Source organism: Perognathus longimembris, chromosome 26, assembly GCF_023159225.1.
Source record: "Perognathus longimembris pacificus isolate PPM17 chromosome 26, ASM2315922v1, whole genome shotgun sequence".
Lineage (NCBI taxonomy): Eukaryota > Metazoa > Chordata > Mammalia > Rodentia > Heteromyidae > Perognathus > Perognathus longimembris.
The window spans coordinates 10,922,947-10,930,928 of NC_063186.1; positions in this window are offsets into that span (position 1 = coordinate 10,922,947).

Consider the following 7,982-nt stretch of genomic DNA (forward strand, 5'->3'; position numbering starts at 1 on the left):
ACACGCCTGTCATCCCAGCTACTCAGGAGGAGGCTGAGATCTGGAGGATCACAGGTTCAAAGCCAGCCTGGACAGGAAAGTCGGTGAGATTCTTGTCTCCAAGGAACCACCAGAAAACCAGAAGTGGTGCCATATGTGGCTCAAAGTGGTAAAGTGCCAGCCTTGAGTGAAAAAGAAGCTCAGGGACAGGGCCCAGGCCCTGAGTTCAAGTCCTATCACTGACAAAAAAAAAAAAAAAAAAGGAAAAAGCTAAGGGATTGTGTGCCCAGGCCTTGAGTTCAAATCCCAGAACAGACCCTAAAAGGAAAAAAAAAAAAAAAGAAAAAGAAAGGCTCTAAGTGCAAATAGGAACAGTGGTGTTATCATGAAAACTCCCGTAAGCCCGCCCCGCCCGTTAAGTGAGGCTTAGGCAAACATCAGATCCTTCATAATCACCAGTTGTAAATTTCCTGCCCACGCCCTCACTGACCAACCACGGGGGGCTCTGCCCACACACCAGCCACCATGGGATCTAGAACATTCTCCCGGCCCTGAGTGCCCCTCAGATCCTGACAAAGCAAACTTGGGTTCTAGCTCGTGCGTCCTATTTTTCCTCTTTTACCTCCACCACCCTTAGTGACACCCACCTTCCCACCCCAGCCTCTTACTACTACTACTACTTACAGCTACGCCAGGATGGGCGCCATGACGACGAAGGGAATGGGGTCATGAACCTGCACCCCTAAGTATCTTTTATCCCTATTTCTCCTACTATCTCCTGGGTGTGACTAATATCATGCCCCCAGAGCCCCAGACCTTATATAGACATATACTTTTTTCCCCCCCTACCATCTGCTGTGGTATTTATTCTAAGTGTGAGCGGCTCACACTTTGGTCATCCTAGCTTACTCAGGAGGAGGCTGAGATCTAGAGGATCGCTGGTTCAAAGCCAGCCCAAGGTAGGAAAGTCCAAGAGACTCCATGAACCACCACTACCACCACCAGCAACAAAATAAAACCCCGGAGTGGAGCTGTGGCTCAAGTGGTAGAGCACTAGTCTTGAGAACAATGACAACAACAAGAAAAAAGCTAAGAGACAGTGCGCCCAGGCCCTGAGTTCAAATCCAAGATTGGCACACAGACAAAAATAAAATAAAGCAATTATACATGATGAGAATGACACAGCGAACCACGTGGCGAAGGTGGCACTTGTTAAGGTTTAATGTCAGCTACACTTCCCCTAAATGCCTACCCTAGGAGCCTTTGAGAGCTTTTTTTCTTCTTCTTTTTATTGGCTGTGGGACTTGAACTCGGGGCCTGGGTGCTGTCCCTGAGCTCCTTTGCTCAAGGCTGACTCTCTATCACTTGAGCCACAGCGCCACTTCTGGTTTCCTGGTGGTTCACTGGAGATGAGAGTCTCATGGACTTTCCTGCCCGCGGCTGGCTTTGAACTGTGATCCTCGGGATCTCAACCTCCTGAGTCGCTGGGATGACAGGCGTGCTCACCAGCTCCCGGCTTGAGAGCCTTTTCATGTTTGAATTGAAGCAAAGAGTTCTCAAAAAGAGAAAAGAAAAAGGAAGATGGCAGAGCCAAGCCAAGCAAGCCTTAAAGGAACGGGCAAGGCGCTATTCATAGAAACCCACATGGATGTATTTTTGGTTCCCAGTGAAAACCCCAAGACTCTGTAATTAACATAATAACACATTCCCTATCCTAAAGGCAGATAGTGGGCTCCGTTGACCTCTGTGCTGCCCATCTGGGCCCCCCCACCCCCAGCTTTGTGGTGCTGTTGTTTGTTCAGCTGTGAACTTGAACTCTGCCTGGGGGGTGGGGGGCGGGGGAGGCAGCCCAGGGGGTCAGACTTGATGTCAGAGTGAAGAAATGGCACCCTGCAAACTCAGAGGGCTTCGTGGATGGATGGAGTTTTGCTCAAGTCATTCTGTAAAAGAAAGACATGCAAGATGTTCATTCATCCCTTGAGCCTCAGAGTCTTCATCTTCATTGCGCGCACACGTGTGTGTGTGTGTGTGTGTGTGTGTACACGGCATGCGCGCGCCAGTCCTTGGGACTTGAACTCATGGCCTGGCTCTGCTGTCTCTGAGCTGTTTTCTCCTCTAGGCTAGTGCTCTGCCACTTTGAGCCGTAGCTCCACTTCCAGCTTGTTTTGGGTAGTTGATTGGAGATAAGAGTCTCATTTATTTTCCTGCACCAGGCTGGCTTTGAACTGTGATCCTCCAAACCCTCAGCCTCCTGAGTAGCTGGGAAGACAGGCCTGAACCACCAGCGCCCGGCACAAATGTAATTACAATATGAGGTAGTCGACAAAAGTGCTTGGTGCAGGCCAAGTACATAGCATCCAATAAATAATAGTGTTATTGAGATGAATACTACACCTGAATGCAGGCTAGTTCTCCATAGATTTCCTACCACAACTGCTGGAAGTAGCTTTTATTGGAGAAATCCAGGAGCGAGATGTGACTCCTAATAGAGAATCCGAGTCCAAGCCGGCTGCCAGTGGCTCATGCCTGTCATCCCAGCGACTTAGGAGGCTGAGATCTAGAGGATCACAGTTCAAAGCCAGCCTGGGCAGGAAAGTCCATGAAACTCTTATCTCCCATGAATTACCAGAAAACCAGAAGTGGAGCTGTGGCTCAAAGTGGTAGAGCACCAGCCTTGAGCAAGAGCTCAGGGACAGTGCCCAGGCCCTGAGTTCAAGTCCCATGATTGACCAATAAAAAGAAAAAAGAGGCTGGGAATATGGCCTAGTGGTAGAATGCTCGCCTCTTATACATGAAGCCCTAGGTTCGATTCCTCAGCACCACATATATAGAAAAAGCCAGAAGTAGTGCTGTGGCTCAAGTGGTAGAGTACTAGCCTTGAGCAAAAAGAAGCCAGGGACAGTGCTCAGGCCCCGGTTCAAGCCCCAGGACTGGCAAAAACAAAACAAAACAAAAGAATCTGAGGCCAATAGGGGTTTTAAGGGTGCTCAGAGGTGATGGAAGGGAAGACCTTTCCTCTTTTCCTTTTTCTCTTTTTCTTTTTTGCCAGTCCTGGGTCTTGAACTCAGGGCCTGGGCGCTGTCCCTGAGCTTCTTTTGCTCAAGGTTGGCGCTCTACCACTTGAGCCACAGCGCTACTTCCGGCTTTTTCTGTGTATGTGGTGCTGAAGAATCGAACCCAGGGCCTCATGCATGCTAGGCAAGCACTCTACCGCTAAGCCACCTTCCCAGCCCCTGGCACTGGCTCCCAGATTGTTCATAAGATCCGCGTCTAGTCCACACTGTGTTGAGAACACAGCCGCCCTAAAGGAATGCTGACCTGTCTCTTTAAATGAGCACAGGGTCTTGTGAAAAGTGTGTGTGTGGGGGGGGAATCACAATAAACAATAGGGAGAGACGTTGAACAGGCCAGGCTGGTATCCTGTGTGAGTCCCTGCTCAGGACGCGGTAAAGAGCCATCTGGAAACAGAATCGGCTACTGGAAATGACAGCCGTCCCGCAGGCCAGGGTGCAAGGCCTTTAGAGAGAACCGCTGTTGCTGCTGTGATAAAGTCAGACACTTGTAGAAAGTTTGGAGGGCCTGGGGGGTCAGCCAGCGGCTCACGCAGGTCATCGGAACCACTCAGGAGGCTGAGATCTGGAGGATGGAGGTTCGAAAGCCAGCCTAGGGAAGGTTGGGAAGGGCAAGAATGCCTAGGGGACTCGCAGCTCCAGTAAACCACTCAGCACAAGCTGGAAGCACCAGCCTTGAGCACAAAGAGGCTCAGGGACAGTGATCAGGCCCCGAGTTCAAGCCCCAGGACCAACACACACACACACACACACACACACACACACACACTGATGTGTTTTTCCCTTTAACGTTTAAGGCAGCCACGGATAAATATGAATTCTTTTGGCCAATGCACGTTGGCAAGCGCCTGAGGCCCAAAGGCTTCTGGGAAATTATACCTCAATGGCCACAACTCTGGGGTTTGTGGCTGCAGTCACCATTTTACAAGCCAGATGGGTTTTCCTAACTTTCAATCAGACTTTGGAGGGACTTCTGCCCTACCCTGCCCGCCCTCCCCCCCCTCCCCCCCCACAAACGGGATGTGGGGGGCGGGGGGGCCTTGGGGTTCTGGGGGGCTGGGTAGGAGAAGGGAAGGAAATGGCTTTCAAAGGAGGAGCTCTGTTCTCCCCTGACGGCCTCCCCCCACTCCCGGTCTCTTCTAGAAGGAAACACACACTCTGAGTTTGACCCTCGCCAAGACAAAGGTTTCTGGGCTTGAAGAAAAAAAAAAACAGGAAGAAATTCACTAAACACAAATTTCACCGGCACAGAGGCGCAGAAGGGCTGCCAAGATCGCCAGCCAGAAATCACGACTAGGCTTTCTGCTAGATCTTCAAAGGCAAGATGCAATTTCTTTCTTTCTTTTTTTTTTTTTTTTTTTTTTTTTTTTGCCAGTCCTGGGCCTTGGACTCAGGGCCTGAGCACTGTCCCTGGCTTCTCTTTGCTCAAGGCTAGCACTCTGCCACTTGAGCCACAGCGCCACTTCTGGCCATTTTCTGTATATGTGGTGCTGGGGAATCGAACCCAGGGCTTCATGTATATGAGGCAAGCGCTCTTGCCACTAGGCCATATCCCCAGCCCCTCTTTCTTTCTTCTTTCTTTCTCCTTCCTTCCTTCCTTCCTTCCTTCCCTCCCTCCTTTTTTTTTCCTGTGGGACTCAAACTCAGGGCCTGGGCACTGTCCCCAGGCTCTTTAGCTCAAGGCTAGCGCTCTACCACCTGAGCCACAGCACCACTTCCTGTTTTCTGCTGGTTCATGGGAGATAAGTGTCTCATGGACTTTCCTGCCCGGGCTGGCTTTGAACCACAGTCCTCTAGATCTCAGCCTCCGGAGTCGCTGGGATGACAGGTGTGATCAGCAGGGCCCAGCTCCTGGTTCTTGATAGGATGAGTGAGGTTCGTATTGGAAACTCCTGATGAATCTCAGGCTCTCTGTTTTGTTTTGTCTTGGATGTCTTTAGCAGCGTGTTGCTTGAGTCTGGGAGGATCTCTGAGTTTACAAAGGTTTGAAAGGAGATCCAAACTAACAGAGATTTAGGGACTGGGAATATGACCTAGTGGTCAAGTCCTCGTCTCGTATACATGAAGCCCTGGGTTCGATTCCTCAGCACCACGTATATAGAAAAAGCCAGAAGTGGTGCTGTGGCTCAAGTATAGAGTGCTAGCCTGCTTGAGCAAAAAGAAGCTCAGGGACAGTGCTCAGGCCCTGAGTTCAAGCCCAGGACTGGCAAAAACAAACAGACTTAAAAACATTTTTACCACCATCAGGCAGGCTGGTGGCTCATGCCTCTGTTACCCTAGCAACTCGAGATCTGGAGGAGGGTGGTTCGAAGCCAGCCCCGGGAGGCAGGAAAACTCTGTGAGGCTCTTATCTCCCATCAGCCACTAAGAAGTCATTCATGGAGGTGTGGCTCGAGTGGTCGAGCGCCAGCCTTGAGAGGAAAAGGTTAAAAGAGCCTCTGAGTTCAAGCCCCCAAGTACTAGCACGCACGCGTGTACACACACACACACACACACACACACCATTCTCCATGTTGACATTTGAACCACAGCTGGAGGAGAGAAAGCAAGGCCAGGGTGGTTAGCCAGGTGTCTCCCAAGCTTGCTCGGGCCTCAGTGTACCCATTTGTGCTATGGACGTAGAACCCCTGGATCACAAAACTTCCTGTGTACATTTGGGTTCAGACAAGACCCGGCCATTCCGGGCCTAACTGAGCAAGGTGACCATTTTGGGGTGCTGCCAGGTTCACCCTCTCCCTACTTCTCCATGGGAGGAAAAGCTGGGGCTACGCTAACTTGAAGCCAGTGGCGCCCCTTTGAGTAGCTGAGAGATAGAGGCCGGATTTGTGAGGTTGGCTTGAGGGGAAACCGGGCAGGGTGGGGGCCTTCTAGAACCTTCTAGAACCTTCAGAACCTTCTCAAAGCAGGCAAAGAGAGGTTTCTTTGCAATTCTACAAGCCCAGGAGTGAGATGAGGAGCTTTAAACGCCCCACAGTACATAGTCTCCAATCGAACACACCCAGTGGCCTGGTTCTGCGAGGGCCAATGGCCACCTTCTCCCAGAAGAGGGTACTCACAAAACCTGGGGGGACTTTGCAGTATTTGGGGGGTGGTATTTCTGGGTCACTGATTGCTTACAGAGATGGGCAAGGTGGGGGGCAAGGTGTAAGAGTCAGAATCTTTTCTATCTAGGTGCTTCCTCTAGCTGGGCGCTGGTGGCGCAGGCCTGTTACCCAGCCACTCAGGAGACTGAGATCTGGAGCATCAGGGTTCAAAGCCAGCCGAGCAGGAAAGTCCGTGAGACTCTAATCTCCAATGAAACCACCAGAAACCCAGAAGTGGTAGAGCGCTAGCCTTTGAGGGGAGAAACATAACATAACATAGGATAAAAGAGAGGGCCCGGGCTCTGAGTTCGAGCCTGGATAGGAGCACTGAACAAATCCCAGACAACGCAAAAACACCACCACAAAGAACAATGGCAACAAACCCCTTTCTCTTGTCCTGTTGAGGGAAGGAAATATCACCTCCAAACCAGGAGAGAGCGAAGGCCCAGCGAGGCGGCCATGGGAGATCTGGGGCCGAGGGGTGGAAAAAGCTGACTTTCTTGGTGGATCGAGGGGAGTCACCATCGCGGACCCCGCACCCCCCATCCCTAGCCCCCCTCAGCCCCTCAAGATCAAGGCAGGATGTCAACCCCCAGGACCCTGGTGAAATCTGGGTAGCATCATGCCAGCCTGGCCAGCCCTGGCCTCCTGGGGAACCTTCCAGCAAAAGAACCAACTTCCTTTGTGTGGTCAGCTCGTCCTATATCCTCACCCTGGCCTGGAGCCCAAGGGTGGGAGGACAAAGAAGGAAAAACAAAAAACAACCCACAAAAAACCCACGATTCTCCTGCCAGGCACTGGTGGCTCACGCCTGCCTCCCTTATGCTGCTACTCAGGAGGCTGAGATCTGCCGGGAAGATGGCAATGCCCAAGGCAGATGGGCAGGAAAATGCCAGAGACACTGGACCTCCAATCAACTCATCAGAAACAGACAGGATGGATGCTGTGGGCTCAGGGAAGAGAGGGAGAAGGAGGGAGAGGGGAAGAGAGGGAGAAGGAAGAGAAAGAAGAAGGAGGAGGGGGAGGAGGAAGAAGAAGAAGGAGAAGGAGAAGGAGAAGGAGAAGGAGGAGGAGGAGGAGGAGGAGGAGGAGGAGGAGGGAGGAGGAGGAGGAGGAGGAAGAAAGAAGGAGGAGGAGGAGGAGGAGGAGGAGGAGGAGGGGAAGGGGAAGGGGAAGGGGAAGGGGAAGGGGAAGGGGAAGGGGAAGAAGAGGAAGAGGAAGAGGAAGAAGAAGAAGAAGAAGAAGAAGAAGAAGAAGAAGAAGAAGAAGAAGAAGAAGAAGAAGAAGAAGAAGAAGAAGAAATCAGAGTCTCCTGCCCAGTCTGCCTAGGAACTATAATCCTCTCCATCTCAGGAGGCTGGGCATGAGTTGGGATTATATATACTATATATGTTCTATAGGATATGGATATAGAGTATAGCATATTCTACACAGTATATATACCGTATATAGTGTGTATATATAGTATACCACATATAGCACATATATACTGTATATATACACATACTATAGTATGGTATAACAGTACACACACACACATATATACTGACTGGTGTGAGAAGGCTGATTTTGGGGAGCCCACATACAGACAGCCTGTGTGAATATATACTGTGAATATACAGTATAGTATATATACTATATACAGTATATATAGTGTACGTGTGTATACTATATATGTAGTGTACTATATATAGAATACTACATATATAGTATGTGTATGTATACTATATACACTGTATTATATATACTACAAATAGGACATATACACTATATCACTCTATACTACATATGATATATATGTATTGTATATAACTATGTACTATATATAACTATACTTATAGTTATATAC